This window comes from Ornithorhynchus anatinus, chromosome 2 (assembly GCF_004115215.2).
Source record: "Ornithorhynchus anatinus isolate Pmale09 chromosome 2, mOrnAna1.pri.v4, whole genome shotgun sequence".
Taxonomy (NCBI): domain Eukaryota; kingdom Metazoa; phylum Chordata; class Mammalia; order Monotremata; family Ornithorhynchidae; genus Ornithorhynchus; species Ornithorhynchus anatinus.
In genome coordinates this window covers 30574715-30591650 of record NC_041729.1, presented here as the reverse complement: position 1 = coordinate 30591650, position 16936 = coordinate 30574715, and the positions used below count along the sequence as shown (strand labels likewise).

General features: G+C 48.1%; 1 non-coding gene across 1 annotated transcript; it reads left to right on the top strand.

The window, feature by feature from the left end:
- Positions 1-13528: 13528 nt before the first annotated feature.
- On the top strand, positions 13529-13666 carry LOC114809680. Its single transcript, XR_003757457.1, has one exon. It is a non-coding gene; the product is annotated as a small nucleolar RNA SNORA7 (small nucleolar RNA).
- Positions 13667-16936: the final 3270 nt, after the last annotated feature.

Sequence of the window (16936 nt, the reverse complement as noted above, 5' to 3'; positions counted from 1 at the left end):
GTCTGTGAGTCTCCCTGGGACAGGGACTGTGCCTGAGCGGATTATCTTGTATCTACCCCAACACAGCTTATGGTAGGTGTTTGATAAATGCTATTATCATTATCAATGTGGTGCCTGCTTTCTAAAGAACACAAAGCATCCCTACAGAGAGCTCAGAGAATGGTTTCATGTCTTTAAGGTCATGGGTTCTAATCCCCGCTCCGCCACTTGTCTGCTGTGTGACCTTGAGCAAGTTACTTAACTTCTCTGTACCTCAGTTCCGTCATCTGCCAAATGGGGATTAGGATTGTGAGTCCTATGTGGGACAAGGACTGTGTCCAATCCAATTATCTTGTACCTATCCCACCGCTTAGAACAGTCCCTGGCCCATAACCAATATTTACCAATATTAACCAAATACCAATATTATTATTATTATTTTAAACAAGCCCCCTGGCTCAAGCAAAAGGACAAAGGAACATCATTCCCATTATAAAATGGGATAAGTAGGAATACTCAGTGCTAGAATCCAGTCCTCCTAAACAGGTTCTCTTTCCCCCAGTTCACACACACACAAAAAAGGCACAATGCACAGATCATCAATATTCCTTAATAATTTCCACTCTTCTTCCCACTGCTTTGGGCTAAAATCATTTCCAATTGGCAAAATTGTCTGATTTCACATTCTCTTCTTTCCCTTGCCCAACCTCTGTTGGAGATTCTATTGAGCAGAACACTGGTCAAACACCAGTCTGTGGAATGGGAAAAAAGGAGAAGCAAAATCCACCAACTGAATACATTAGTTAACATCAGTTGATTTCATGGAGGGCTATCGAAAGGCCAAAAGAAACTTCTCCTCGGCCTTTTCGGCCACGATGCTCGAGTTCACCCCAGAACCCACCGGTCCCGGGCGGCCGTCCACCTCCACCACTGTTCCATCCGCAAAGGTTAGTCCTGGGGAGAGGCCGGTGGAGATGTCGGGAGAGGAAATCCTCCTAACAGAAGCAGCCTCAGAGGGAGTAGAAGCTCAAAGTGGGTAAGGAACAAATTGGATGCAGTTTAGAAGTAACGAACCACAATTGCTTTAACTGCAGCGTGAACCGCTTCAGCCCGCTAACTGTCTGTGTGGCTTTTCCTGTCAATGACCACTTACTATCATTGAGAAAACAGTCTCGTACTCTTGCTTTTCCTGCAGCAACCCGGGGTTTCGGAGATGAGAATGGGGTCACGGCTTCTTTAAAAGAAAATGGAAGTTCGTCCTTTCCCGCTTCAAATATTTGGCACTATGTATTAACAGAAAACTCACAAAAAGGCATTTTCAAAAATGGAGCCGACATAAGAGGCTGTCGGAACCGTTCGATGAGCCACAGACATCCCTAAGACTAACACCCGAGGTTTTCTGTAGCATCTGTATGTGCGATGAAGATTCATTTTAAAGGTTCCCCTCCCCCCCGCCCCCCGCCGTTTTTCATTATTTATGATAATCTGAGGTTCCTTCAGATTTGCCCCATTAGGAATAACTGTAATGGTTAACACTTCGCATTTCTGTAGATCGAATTGGTTTCCCAAGTTACACATCTCCCTTCGCATGAACCATTTTCTTTTGCTCTTTTAGCCCCGTTCGCTATTCTTTCTTAAATGATCCGACTGGACGGAGAATTTACACCGGTAAAAAAACACTTAAGGGCTTCGTAACAAAACGAGAATCTCCAATCCGTTGAAAGCTGCTTGAATTTCTACTAGAGAATCAGGTGAGATTCCTCCCCGACCATCTACGCGGCAGTACCGGCTAATGGAAATATTTATCATCCGAAAAGGAATTTCATTCGGTGCAATTGTTTGGCCGTGAATAAGTCGGGCCAAACAGGCTTTTAAAATACTTTGCTTTTCCTGGAATGTGAGCTATTCCCCCAGAAATGTACTTCGGTGACAATAAAGCGCTGCCTCGAAATAACCTAAACTGTCACCCGAGGCATGGACCTTAAAGGAATAAAGAGATGATCCGCGCCGCTGAGGTTTTCCAGCGCTCCCGTGGACGACCCCAGATCCTCCCCGTTTGGCAGCCACGGGCAGAGTGTGGCGCTCAGGGGGCTCGGGAAGGTGGCACCCGGCAGGTGGGCCGGGTGGGTGGGGATGGAGGTCGCGCCCTGCCCCTGCCCCCCGGGCCTGCCCTTCTTCTTTCATTCATTCGATCGTCCTTACGGAGCGCTTACTGGGTGCAGAGCACTGGACTGAGCGCTGGGAGAGTACAATTTAGCGAGAGAGAGAGAGAGAGAGAGGGGCGATCCCTGCCCACGCCGGGCTTAGAGTCTAGAGGGTCCTGCCCCCCTGGTCCCGCCCGCCAGGTCCTGCCCCCTTGGTCCCGGCCCGGCCCGGTCCGGGAGCCCCAAGAGCCGGAGCGGAGCGGGTGTCCGGCGGGCCCGGCGGCCGTCGGGCTGTCCGGAGGACGGGGAGGGGGTGAGGAGTCGGTCCCCTCTGCGCGGCCCTGGGGGCTCCCCCCGGCTCACCTCGGCGGTGCCGCCCGCCCGCCCGCCCGCCCGCCGGCCCGGCCGGCCTCCCTCCGGCCGAGGGGGTTCTGCGGGGCGCCGTCCCGTGCGAGGTCGCCGTCCCGTGCGAGGTCGCGGTGGGATGCGGGGCCGTGCGGGCTCCTCTGCTCTGCGCTGCGCTGCGCTGCGCTGCGCTGCGCTGCGGTCCGGGAAGCAGCTGGAGCATCCCCGCCCGCCGCCGGGGCCTCTTGTGGGCCGGGCTCCGTCCCCTCCCCCCTCCTCCTTCCCGGCCCCTCCTCCTCCTCCTCCTCTTCCCCGGCCCCTCCTCCTCCTCCTGCTCCTCCTCCTCCTCCTCCTCTTCCTCCTCCTGCTCCTCCTCCTCCTCTTCCTCCTCCTCTTCCTCCTCCTCGCCCTCCTGGACCAGTCCTTGCGGGGGCTCCCCGGGCCGGGGCTCCACTCCGCTCCGCAGCGCCCCCTGCCGCCCACCCAACCCCTGCCCTCTCCCAATCGGCCATTCATTCATTCACTTGTACTTATAATTCCTTCATTCATTCAATCGTATTTATTGAGCGCTTACTGTGCGCAGAGCACTGCACTAAACCCTTGGAAAGGACAGTTGGGCCACAGATAGAAACAATCCTTAACCAACCCGACTCCGCTCCGCAGCGCCCCCTGCCGCGCCACCCACACCCTGCCCTCCCCCAATCAGGCATTCACTCATTCGTTCGTACAAAAAATTAATTCGTTCATTCAATCGTTCATTCATTCGTATTTATTGAGCGCCTACGCTGTGCAGAGCACTATACTAAGGGCTTGGGAAGTACACTTCGGCAACAGATAGAGAATCCCTACCTGCGAAAGGGCTCACATTCTACCTGTTATCTAGCCTAACGGTTAGGACGGTGCTTGGCACATAGTAAGCACTTTAATAATAATAATAATTTTGGTATTCGTTAAGCGCTTACTACGTGCTGAGCACTGCTCTAAGCGCTGGGGTAGATACAGGGTAATCAGGTGGGGCTCACAGTCATAATCCCCATTTTACAGATGAGGTAACTGAGGCACCGAGAAGTTAAGTGACTTGCCCAGGTCACACAGCTGACAAGTGGCGGAGCGGGATTAGAACCCATGACCCCTGATTCCCAAGTCCTTGCTCTTTCCACTGAGACACGCTGCTTCTTTATTAATAACATAACTAGAATAATAAATATGTACATATATACACAAGTGCTGTGGGGCGGGGAGGGGGTAGAGAAGAGGGAGGCAATAGGGACGATGGGGAGGGGAGGAGGAGCAGAGGAAAGGGGGGCTCAGGCTGGGAACGCCTTCTGGAGAAAGTGATAATAATAATAGTAATAATAATGGTATTCGTTAAGCGCTTACTATGTATGTGCCAAGCACTGTTCTAAGCACGGGGGAAGATACAAGTTCATCAGCTTGTCCCATGTGGGACTCACAGTCTTAATCTCCATTTTACAGGTGAAGTAACCGGGACACAGAAAAGTTAAGTGGTTTGCCCAAGATCCAGCAGCAGACAAGTTTTGGAGCCAGGATTAGAACCCACGTCCTGTGACTCCCAAGCCCGTGCCCTTGCCACTAAGTCACGCTGCTTCTCGTGTTTATTGAGCTCTTACAATGTGCCCGAATACAGTACTAAGCGCTTTGAAGAGTACAAGGATTGTCTCTCTTTATGGCTGTACTTTCCAGCTGTTTACTGTTGTGTTGTGCTTTCCCAACCGTTTAGTACAGGGCTCTGCACACGTGGCTTAGTGGAAAGAACATGGGTTTGGGAGTCAGAGGTCATGGCTTCTAATCCCCACTCCGTCACTTTCAGCTGGGTGACTTTGGGCAAGTGACTTAACTTCTCGGTGCCTCAGTTACCTCATCTGTAAAATGGGGATTAAGACTGTGAGCCCCACGTGGGACAACCTGATTACCTTGTATCTGCCCCAGTGCTTAGAACCGTGCTTGGCACATAGTAAGCACTCAACAAATATGATTGATCGATTGATTGAATGAATACAAGCGCTTTTTATTTTATTTATTTGTATTGATGTCTGCCTCCCCCCCACCCCCCGCCCCCATGGCCCCAGAGTGTGCGCTTGCTGTGGGCAGGGAATGTGTCTGTTTATTCTTGAATTGCATTGCATTCATTCGTATTTACTGAGCACTTACTGTGTGCAGAGCACTGTACTAAGCGCTTGGGAAAGCACACTACAATAGTATACAGTGACAATCCCTGCCCACCACGAGGTCACAGTCTAGAGAGGGCGGGGAAACAGACATCAATACAAATAAATAAAATGACAGCTATGGACGTAAGTGGGGTGGGGCTGGGAAAGGGGGGAAGAGCAAAGGGGGCAAATCAGAGAGATGTAGAAGGGAGGGGGAGAAGAGGAAAGGAGGAGTGTTTAGTCTGGGCACAGCCGACCCCCCATCCCCTCCCCCCCTTCCCAGCCCTGGACATCTTCGTCCTTGATCGTCTTTCCCGTCCTCATCCTCATCCCCCTTAATAATAATTGTGGCATTTAATTAATTAAATACTTAATAATGGCACTTGTTAAGCGCTTACTATGTGCAAAGCACTCTGCTGGGGTAGAGACAAGGTAACCGAGTTGTCACTTATGAGGCTCACGCTCTTAATCTCCACTTTACAGATGAGGTAATTTAGGCCCAGAGAAGTGAAGTGACTTGCCCAAAGTCCCACAGCTGACAACTGGCTGAACCGACATTAGAACCCACGATCTCTGACTCCCAAGCGCATGCATTTGTTAAGCGCTTACTATGAGCCAAGCACAGTTCTAAGCGCTGGGGTAGATACAAGGTAATTGAGTTGGATGCAGTTTTTGTCTCACGTGGGGCTCACAGTCTTCATCCCCATTTTAAAGATGAGGTAACTGAGGCACAGAGAAGTGAAGTGACTTGTCCCAAGTCCCACAGCAAACATGTTTGGCAGAGGCGGGATTAGAACCCAAGTCTTCCGACTCCCAGACCCGTGCTCTTTCAACTCGACCACGTCATCTGTAATTTATTTCTGTTCACGTCTGTCTCCCCCCTAGACCCTGAGCTTGTTGAGGGCAGGGAATGTGTCTGTTATATTGCACTTGTCTGCCTTGTGACCTTGGGCAAGCCACTTAACTCCTTTGTGCCTCAATTCCCTCATCTGTAAAATGGAGATGAAGACTGTGAGCCCCACGTGGGACAACCTCATTACCTTGCATCCACCCCAGCGCTTAGAACAGTGCTTAGCACTTAGTAAGTGCTTAACAAATACCATGATACTTAGGATTGTTCTAGCGTACACTCCCAAGCGTTTAATACATTGCTCTGCAGGCACTGAGAAGCGGCGTGGCTTAGTGGGAAGAGCCCGGGCTTGGGAGTCAGAGGTAGTGGGTTCTAATTCCGCCTTCACCAGTGGTCAGCTGTGTGACTTTAGGCAAGTCGCTTCACTTCTCTTTGCCTCAGTTACCTCATCTGTAAAGTGGGGATGAAGACTGTGAGCCCCAAGTGGGACAACCTGATTGCCTTGTATCTACCCCGGTGCTTAGAACAGTGCTTGGCACATGGTAAGCTAACAAATACCATCATCATTATTATTACTATTATTAAGAGCTCAATAAATACAAGTGAATGAATCCTCGGGGCGGTGCGGGGTTCTGCTGCCCAAACGGCTGGGGAGGGAAGGGGTGGAGGGCCAACCCAGGACGTCTTCCCCTCCCTCCTTCCCTTCAAAGCTGTCCATCCTCTTGCCCGCTCCTGCCTCACCTCCCTTCTCTCCTTCTCCAGTCCAGCCCGCACCCTCAGTTCCCCTGCAGCCGCTCACCTCCTCACTGGGCCTCCTTCCCTCCGTTCCCACCACCGACCCCTGACCCACGTCCTCCCGCTGTCCTGGAACACCCTTCCTCCTCACCTCCGCCAAACTAACTCTCTTCCCCTCTTCAAAGCCCTACTGAGAGCTCACCTCCTCCAGGAGGCCTTCCCAAACTCGGCCCTCCTTTTCCCTCTGCCCCTCCTCCCCTCCCCTCTCCCCCTCCTCCCTCCCTCTGCTCTACCCACTTCCCCTCCCCACAGCACTTGTGCATATTTGTATATATCACTTATTACTCTATTTATTTTATTAATGATGTGCATTTTTTTGGAAATAGCACGGGCTTGGGAGTCAGAGGACACGGGTCCGAATCCCGACTCTGCCACTTGTCTGCTGTGTGACCTTGGACAAGTCGTTTAACTTCTCTGTGCCTCCGTTACCTCATCTGTAAAATGGGGATTAAAACTGTGAGCCCCACTGGGAAAACCTGAGTACCTTGTATCCACCCCAGCGCTTAGAACAGTGCTCGGCACATAATAAGCGCTTAATAAATGCCATTATTATTATTATTATTTATCTATGATTCCATTCATCTTGATGGTATTGATGCCTGGTTACTGGTTTTGTTCTCGCTCTCCCCCTTTTAGGCTGTGAACTCGTTGTTGGGAAGGGAGTGCCTCAATCTGTTGCCGAATTGTACTTTCCAAGCGCTTAGTACAGTGCTTTGCACACAGGAAGCGCTCAATAAATACGAGTGAATGAATGAATGAATGACTGAACGTCCCGGCTCCCAGGAAAGAGAACCGGCTCCCCCAAGCGGCCAGTCCCGGCACTGCAGCGCGGCCACCTTCCAGCTCCACCTCGCACGTGCATCCAACTGGCCTCACTCGATAAAATAGCTAATCCTAATAATAATGTTAATAATAATGTTGGTATTTGTTAAGCGCTTACTATGTGCAGAGCACTGTTCTAAGCGCTGGGGTAGACACAGGGGAATCAGGTTGTCCCACGTGGGGCTCCCAGTCTTAATCCCCATTTTACAGATGAGGTAACTGAGGCGCAGAGAAGTTAAGTGACTTGCCCACAGTCACACAGCTGACAAATTGTACTATTTGTTAAGCGCTTATTCTGTGTCAGACGCTGTTCTAAGCTCCGGGGTGGATACAAGCAAATCGGGTTGGACATAGTCCCTGTCCCACGTGTGGCTCAAAGTCTCAATCCTCATTTCTGTGTGACTGTGGGCAAGTCACTTAACTTCTCTGGGCTTCAATTATCTCATCTGTAAAATGGGGATTAACTGTGAGCCTCACGTGGGACAACCTGACTACCCTGTATCTCCCCCAGCGCTTAGAACAGTGCTGTGCACACAGTAAGCGCTTCACAAATACCAACATTATTATTATTATTTTCCAGATGAGGTAACAGGCCCAGGGAAGTGCAATGACTTACTCAGGGTCACACAACAAATGTGGACTTGGGGGACACTCTCCGGAATTGGCCACTTGAGGTTTAATCAGGATCGAAAGGGTAGAGCACCATATTTAACAGCACTTAGAACAGTGCTCGGTGCTTAGAACAGACTGTGAGCCTGTTGTGGGGTAGGAATTGTTTCTATCTGTTGCCAAATTGCAGTGCTCTGCAAACAGTATGTGCTCAATAAATATGATTGAATGAATAGTAAGCACTTAAGAAATACCGTTGTTGTTATTATTATTATTATTAAGAAGGAGGAAGGCATGGTGTCATGGACAGAGCACAGGCCTGGGACTCAGAAGGTCAAGGGTTCTAATTCCTGCTGTGTGGCCTTGGGCAAGTCATTTCATTTGCCTGTGTCTGTTACCTCATCTGTAAAATGGGCATTAAGGCTTTGAGGCCCATGCGGGACAGGGGCTGCATCCAACGTGATTTGCTTTTATCCACCCCATTGCTTAATACGGTGCCTGGAACATGGTACGCAGTTAACAAATACCACAAAAACTATTATTATTATTATTTTGCCATATCACTCTCTACCTCAATTTCCTCGTTGGGAAAATGGGAATTCTCTGTCCTCCCTCCTATTTAGACTAGTGAGCACCATGTGGGACAAGGACTGTGTCCGACCTGATTTATCAAGCAATCGTGTGTATTGAGTGCTTTCTGTATGCAGAGCACTGTATTAAGTGTCGAGAGAACAATATAACAATGTAACAGACACATTTCCTGCCCACAACAACCTCTGAGCCTAGATTAACTTGTCTACCACAGCACTTAGAACAGTGCTTGTCACAAAGTAAATACTTAACAAATACCATAACAGGTATTATTATGACTCCTGAACACAACAAACCTACCATCCTGAAGATCTTTAACGATGAGCCCTAAGGTTTCTCTAATGCTTAATTTATTTTTTCCCTGGCACTTCATGGCCATTTAAAATATATAGTTATTAGATTTTATTTTTTGTTGATAATTAAGCTCTAGGGATTTGGTTTGGATAACTTTTCTGAGAAGAAGGGCCTTGTGTTCATTCAGGATTGCCTATTCAGGGTCTAGAATAATGTGGGAGCCAAACTGAACTGATGGTGATAATGATGATTTAAGTTGCCCTACTCTACTGTGTGGAGTTTGGGATCTGGGCAATGCAACCCTCTCTAAGAAAGGAATAAGTACAGTTCTCAAACAATTGGATATCTTCATAAATTCCCAGCTAACAATCTTGCTTGGTTTCAGGTGCCTTCATGGGCAGTTCCCAGTGCAGTCAGAGCAGTATCAATCTAGAATTGCTTCATTTTTCCCATGAAGTGCTTACTGCTGCCAGAGTGAAATCAGAAATTACAATAGAGCAGTTTTACTAACAGCTCCTTAACCATTCTTGCAGAGTGAGTCATGATTGATGCCAGACAAATAGTAAGAAATCATTTCTTCTGTCTCATTTGAAGTAGAAAGGATAGCAGGATAGTGCTACATTTTTGAATATTCAGCCCATTTATTCAGTGGGCAGGGACCGAGTCTACCAACCCTTTTATATTTTACTCTCCTAAGGGCTTAGTACAGTGCTGTGCTAATAAAACTAATTGATTGAGTGATTGTGGTGGTATTTACTACTGCCTTACTGAAGCTGTGCAATCCCATTTTAGTCTTTAAAACTCATTAAATACATGTTGTTATTGATGACGATTATGGCTTTTAGATGGCATGGCTTCAGCCTGGGGTTTCCTGGAAAGTCCACTCCTGTCAGTCAAGGTCCTTGGACCCCAGGGGCAGCCTAGTCAGTTCCTGGGATGTCTTGTTGTGTTGCGGCTCCTTTTGGTTTCAGATTGAATTAGATCCCTGATAGTATTAATATTAATAATAGTATTTGTTTAGCACTGACTATGCCAAACACTAAGCTCAGGGGTAGATACAAGATCATCAGGTCCCACATGAGGCTCACAGGTGAAGCAGGTGTAAGAATAGGTGTTGATTTCCCATTTTGCAGATGAGGGAATTAATAATAATAATAATAATAATGTTGGTATTTGTTAAGCGCTTACTATGTGCAGAGCACTGTTCTAAGCGCTGGGGTAAACACAAGGGAATCAGGTTGTCCCACGTGGGGCTCACAGTCTTAATCCCCATTTTACAGATGGGGGAACTGAGGCACAGAGAAGTGAAGTGACTTGCCCACAGTCACACAGCTGACAAGTGGCAGAGCTGGGATTCGAACTCATGAGCCCTGACTCCAAAGCCCATGCTCTTTCCACTGCGCCACGCTGCTTCATTGAAGCACAGAGAAGTGAAGTAACTTCATCAAGGTCCCACAGCAGACGAGTGGCAGAGCTGCGATTAAGAGCCAGGTCCTTTGACTCCCAGGCCCATGCTTTTTCCACTAGGTCACGCTGCTTCTCTGATCCCACCAAAGAGCAGCTCAAGCCACCGGTGACCCCTGAACGGACCCAATCTGCCCTAGTTTCTTGGGACTAAGGCTGGTCCTGGGCGGAACTGACCTATCTCTCTCCCTCTCTCTCCTCTCCGATTATTTCTAATGGAAATGGACCTTGGGGAAAGCCCTGAGTTGGACTAGTTCTGATCCAATCCAGAGGATTCAGCTGGAACTAGTCTAACCTTGACAATTTAGCCCCAGATTGGTCAACAGCTGCGCAGTCCTGAAAATGGGTGTAGACCAGGGTGGGTCACAGATGTGTCTGTGAAGAGTCACCAAGACTGTAGAGGTGACAAATCTCAGGCCCAGCCCCTTTGCTCTTGCACGTCTGTGCAAAGAGAGAAAGCTACACTCCACCCTTCCTCCAGGAGGGACATATAGTCAAATCAATATTTATATTACACAATTTAGGCAAATTGACAGATGCTATTTATAAAGTAGTTTGCATCACTGTCACTGTCATCATCATTATCAGCAGGATTTGGGGAACTCCTAACTTTGTTCAGAACACACTTCATCATCAACATCATCAACACTGTCATGTCATCACTGGATCCTGGATTACATGGTGCTTTTCTTCTAAGAGCTTTTGAATTATCCTATTTTTTTCCTAATCTCTTGAGTTTTCTTTTCTCATTCATTCAATCATACTTATTGAGTGCTTACTGTGTGCGGAGCACTGTACTAAGCAGTTGGGAGAATACAATTCAACAATAGTCACATGCCCTCCCACAACAAGCTTACAGTCTAGAGGGGGAAATAGACATTAATATAAATAAATAAATTGCAGACATGTACGTAAGTGAGGTGGGGCTGCCGGGGGGATGAATAAAGGGAGCAAGTCAGGATGACACAGACGGGAGAGGGAGGAGATCCCACTCTTATGAGATCGTTTTATTATAATGTCAGATTATCTCCAATTTTTTTTTCCTTTTTCCTATTTTTTCTGGTTCTATCTGTGTTTTCCCTATTAGAGTGTAAACTCCTTGTATGCTTTCATTGTACTTTCCCATTCACCTAGTACTGTGCCCTGCATTCGGTGGGTGCTCAACAAATACCATCATTCAGTCTTCCCTATTAGAGTGTAAACTCCTTGTGTGCTTTTATTGTACTTTCCCATTCGCCTAGTACTGTGCCCTGCATTCAGTGGGTGCTCAACAAATACCATTAGTATTTCTACTACTGTTTGCCACATTTGGCTCTAGACAAAAGTATTCTGGGGTGGGGTGTAATCAGAGTAATCATCACAGACAAGAAGGAATGGTCAAGTGTTTCCCATATTGTACCCCAGTGAACTCCATATTGTCCCATCTGGGGCTACTGGGGTTAAGCCTACATGGCCCAGTGGATAGAGCACGGGCCTGGGAGTCAGAAGGATGTGGGTTCTAATCCCAGCTCCACCACTTGTCTGCTGGATGACCTGAATCGTTCAGTCGTATTTATTGAACGCTTACTGTGTGCAGAGCACTGTACTAAGTGCTTGGGAGAGTACAACAATGCAACAATAAGCAGACACATTCCCTGCCCACAAGGAGCTTAAAGACTAGACACTTCACTTCTCTCTGCCTCAGTTACCTTATCTGTCAAATGGGAATTAAGACTGTGAGTCCCAGTGTGGGACGGGGACTGTGTCCAACCTGATTTGCTTGAATCAATCCCAGTGCTTAGTACAGTGACTGGTGCATAGTGAGCACTTAACAAATATCACCATTATTATTATTGTGGTTGTTATCTGCTGGGAAAGATGAAAAGAGAGACACACTTTGGTTCTCTATTTCTTGACAACCTCTCTGGGAGGATACCCATCAGAGCAGAGAAACTGATATCCAGAATGCTTAGGAAAATGTCCTGTGATAAGCTATCAGCTGAGACAGTAATGGTCAGTATCCCTCCTGGTGTCAGAATCTAGATGGTGAGAAGTAGTCAGACCTATTGGACAGAACACTTTTCTTATTCATTCATTCATTCATTCATATGTATTTATTGAGCACTTACTGTGTACAGAGCACTGTACTAAGCACTTGGGAGAGTACAGTTCAACAATAAACAGACACATTTCCTGCCCACAACAAGCTTACAGTCTAAAGGAGAAGATAGACATTAATATAAATAAATACATTACAGATATACACAGAAGTGCTGTGGGACTGGGAGGGGGGAGCAAGTCAGAGTGATGCAGAAGGAAGTGCGAGAAGAGAGTGGGAGAAAATCCTACTCTTACAAGATGTCAGAAGTCAGATTATCTCCATTTTTTCCTTTTTCCTATTTTTTTCTTCTTCTATTGGTATTTTTACTCTAGTCTCCCCCATTAGCATGTAAACTCCCTCCAAGTCCTGGGTTTGAATTCCGGCTCTGCCACTTGCCTGCTTTATGTATTTAGACAGGTCACAACTTCTCTGGGCCTCAGTTTTCTCATCTGTAACATGGGGATTCAATATTGGTTCCCCCTCCTATATATACTGTGAGCCCTATGTGGGATGGGACTGTGTCTGACCTGATTAACTTGTATCTATCCCAGAGTTTAGTCAATGATTGTCACACAGTGTTTAACCAATACCATTATCATTATTACTATTATTGTTTTACTTACCAGGTACCCAGAAGAGGGTGGCATTCCTCCTCCAACTCTGCATTTCTTTCTCTTTTCCAAGTGGATTCCAGCACGGCTTCCATTTGTCTTGGATGGGGAGCTGAACTCTGTCTGTCCCTTTGTTTTCTTGACCCCTGTCACCCTCAATCTTCTCTAGATGAGCCTCAGCTCTTTGTACTCTCTGTGACTGATCTGCAGAGAGGACCCTCATCTTGAAATTTTCTCATGATGGAGGCTATTCAGGATGCACCACCCATTCAAGATCTTCTTTTAGTCAAGCGCGTGCCTAAAATTAAGACATTAAGAATAATTTTTTTAAAGGTTCAAATCAACCAAGATGAGAGGAGGTGCATGCACTGTTTGTTAAATAATAATAATAATGATTGTGTTATTTGTTAAGCACTTATCATGTGCCAGGCACTGTACTGAGCACTGGGGTAAATATGAGATAATTGGATTGGACGTGGTTCCTGTCCCACATAGGACTCACGGTCTTAATCCTCGTTTTCCAAATGAGGTAACTGAGGCCCAGAGAAGTGAAGTGACTTGTCCAGGGTCACACAACAGACATGTGGCAAAGCCAGGATTAGAACCCAGGTCCTTGTGATTCTCAGGCCTGTGCTCTATCCACTAAGCCACTCCGCTTCTCTAAATGAACTGACAAGGTGGTGCTTCAGAGAAAGGTATATTTGATGTACAAGTGATCGTAGGGAAGGACACCGGAGGAAGCCGAAAGTTATTAGGGAAGGTGGAAGAGGGAGCCCCTCTCAGGGTCGCACCTGGAGAGTTTCCAGTACTTTACCAGTCACGACTACTAGAGGGAGAGTCAAGCAGAAGCATGCCCATTCCATTCCTAGCTTGGGCAATGGCTAGTGAGTGGAAGGCAAACTGCTGCAAGTCAAAACTTACCTGTCCTGGGCAGCACAGGCATGGAAGAGAGTCAAAGGCAGAGACTCGTTCACTGCTAGCAAGGAGGCAATGGTAAACCACTTCTGTATTTTTACCAAGAAAACTCTACTGATACACTACCAGAACGATTGCAGATGAAGGTGGGGTGTTCTGGTAGAGATGTCTCTATAGCGTGGTCGTGGGTCGGACATGACTCGAAAGTATAAGACAGCAACAGAACAGGGAGGATAAGGAGGTGGAGGAGAATAGTTTGCATGGGGAACCTAGCACATGTTCAATATGTTTATTTGTTGATTACGGCAATTGTGTAGTGCTTCCTACATGTCGAGTGCTATTCTAAGCACTGGGGTAGATACAAGTAAATCAGGTTGGACACAGTCTCTGTCCCATGTGGGTCTCACTGTTTAAATAGGAGGGAGAACAGAAATTAAATCCCCATTGAACAGATGGGAGAAACTGAGGCACAGAGAAGTTAGCTGACTTCCCCTAGGTTACAGGGTAGACAAATGGCAGAACCAGAATTGAACCCAGGTTCTCTGACTTCCAGGCCCCTGCTCCTTCCACTACAACATGCTTCTTCCCTAATAGTTATCTCTAACCAGGTCTTGGTTGGTATTCATCCGAGATCCAAGAAGGGGGAGGTCCTGCTAATTGTGCCCCTATGGAGACTTAGGTTAAGATTCAAGTGACAAAGCTATGGTTTTCCCTGGGTTGACTGTCCCTGTCCAAGGAAGAACTGAGCAGGTCACCCACAGCTAACACCATTGAGCAGCTCTGGGCAGGAGTCATGTCGAGGTTTCCAGGGCAGCCCTAGGAGTACACCCCTGAAAAGGAGATTGGAGGTTGTTTTGGGAACGGCACTGCAGTCAGGATATCAGCGCTGATTTTTTACTCAGTGGCTGAAACTGTGCTCTCTAGCAGGGAGAACTGTACTGTACTAGCTGTAAACGGGAACAGTGGGCTTCGTCTGCTTGGTAATAATAATAATAACAACGACGACTACACAGTGGTACTTAGCAAACTAAGTGCCGGACACTGTTCTAATTACTGGGGTAGACACAATGCATTCAGATCAGACGCAGTCTCTGTCCCACCCAGGGACTCACAGTCTACGGGGGAGGGAGAATAGTCATCTTATCCCCATTTTACCGATGAGGGAACTGAGACCCAGAGAAGTTGTGACTTGTCCAAGCTCATACCACAGCTTGGCAAGTGGCAGAGCAGGGATTTGAACCTAGGTCTCCTGACTCCCAGGCTTGTGCTCTTTCTACTAGGCCTCAGTACCAAGGATGTTAGCTCCTGGATTCTCTCGTCAGCCCGGCTGAAAGGGAGAATCCAGCATAGGGCTTTTGTTCTCCCCTTTGCCTGTGTGGACAGACTGCAGGGGCCCCGCCAGACCAAGGGAAGAATGGAGCCTCTGTATGAATTAATTAATTCATTCAATTATATTTATTGAGCATTTACTGTGTGCGGAGCACTGTACTAAGCGTTTGAGAAAGTACAATACAACAATAAACCTTAAGGGACCCAGTGCTGAGACCAGAAGGGGCCGACACTCCCAGAGCAAACTGCAGAGAGGACACCCCGTTCCGGCTAGCGCCCAAGAACACTGAGATACAGATTATTTGCACTCCACATCTTCAAGGCACGAGCAGAGGTTTAATAGGGAAACATTATACAGGGCAATGAAATAGGTAAACAATCCAGGGTTCAGAGGCCCAGCGTTCGGGATGATCGAAGGAAACAGAGTGCGGTAAGGAGTCACCCCATCTTGAAGGCAGCTGGACCTGTGATTTCTGCTGCCCCTCGGGCCCAGAGCGGTCGACGAGCCAATCCCGAAAGCCACCGATTTCCTGCCGCAGGTGTGGCTACCTGCTGGTGTGGGGCTGGGGCCTCCCAGAGGGCATCCCCGAGATGCCCACCTCATCATCAGTTTCCTGTTCTCTTCCAGGCATAGGACTGCCAGATTCCAAATAGTCTTGGGCAAATCATAATTCATATAACAGGAGGCGTAAAGAGTAGCAGTGGTCCTCCTGAGATCCCTCTGTGGGGAGTATCCCCCCAAAAGTTGGCCACAAAATAGCATCTTGGCTTTTCTTGGAAAACGGTTTGATAACTGGCGCTCAAATCTTACCTGTGGGATTTAGCTCTCATTCCCAGAGTGCTGAGGCCAGGTTTTGGGTGAGGCCAGAGACCCTCAAGAAGCAGCAGGGAGACAGGTCCCCTTTGTGGGGATGTTTCTGGGTGTTATCCGGCTCCCCTGTTCAATTCACTTCCTCTTCTAGCCCTAGCATGAGAGCGGGGTCCTCCACCTCTTCCTCCTCCGCCCCAGAGGGTCTCCCCCGGTGAGGCTTTTCTATCTGCAAGGAGTCGTACATGGGGGGAGGGGTCGCCGGCTGGGAGCTGCCAGGCAGGGGCGGTCTGAGGGCCATGTTGAAGGTGGGCAAGCCATCATCGAAAATGGATGCTGGGCTGTCGGCCTCATCCTCCCGGGGAGGCTCTGAAGGAGCTCAGGCCTGCCTGACCTTCTGTTGGCTCCAGCAGCGCCTCACCAGGACCGAGATCGCCTCGACCAAGAAGACCTCGACGATCTCCGCCACGCACACAATGGAGCAGCTCAGACACAGACCCATTTGGCCTCCGAGACTGGATATCAGGTCAGAAATCTGAAAGGGAGCAGAAGGTGATGACAGAGGTCACAACTCGGAAAGGAGGCTGGAAGGAATAATGGTCAGTGAGGCAAGAGCTTGCTTGGAAAAGAATCACATTTTCTTAGTAGCCCAGTTTCAGGAAAGCGGCATGGCCTAGGAGAGAGAGCACAGGCCTGGGAGTCAGAAGGTCATGGGTTCTAATCCTGCCTCGGCCACTTGTCTGCTTTGTGACCTTGGGAAAGTCACCTTACTCCTCTGGGCCTCAGTTACCTCATCTGTAAAATGGGGATTGAATCTGTGAGTCCCACAAGGGACTGGGGCTGTGTTCAACACAATTTGCTTGTATCCACCCCAGCGCTTAGTACAGTGCCTGACACATAGTAAGCACTTAAACTGTAATGTCTTATGCTGTCGAGTCATCTCCGACCCATAACAATACCATGGACTCATCTCTTCCAGAAGTCTCTAGCTCTATATGCAATCGTTCTGGTACTGTATCCATAGACTTTCCTTGGAGTGGTTTACTATTGCCTCCTTCCACACAGTAAACTTAAGTCTCCGCCCTCGACTCTCTCCCATGCCGCTGCTGCCCAGCACAGGTGAATTTTG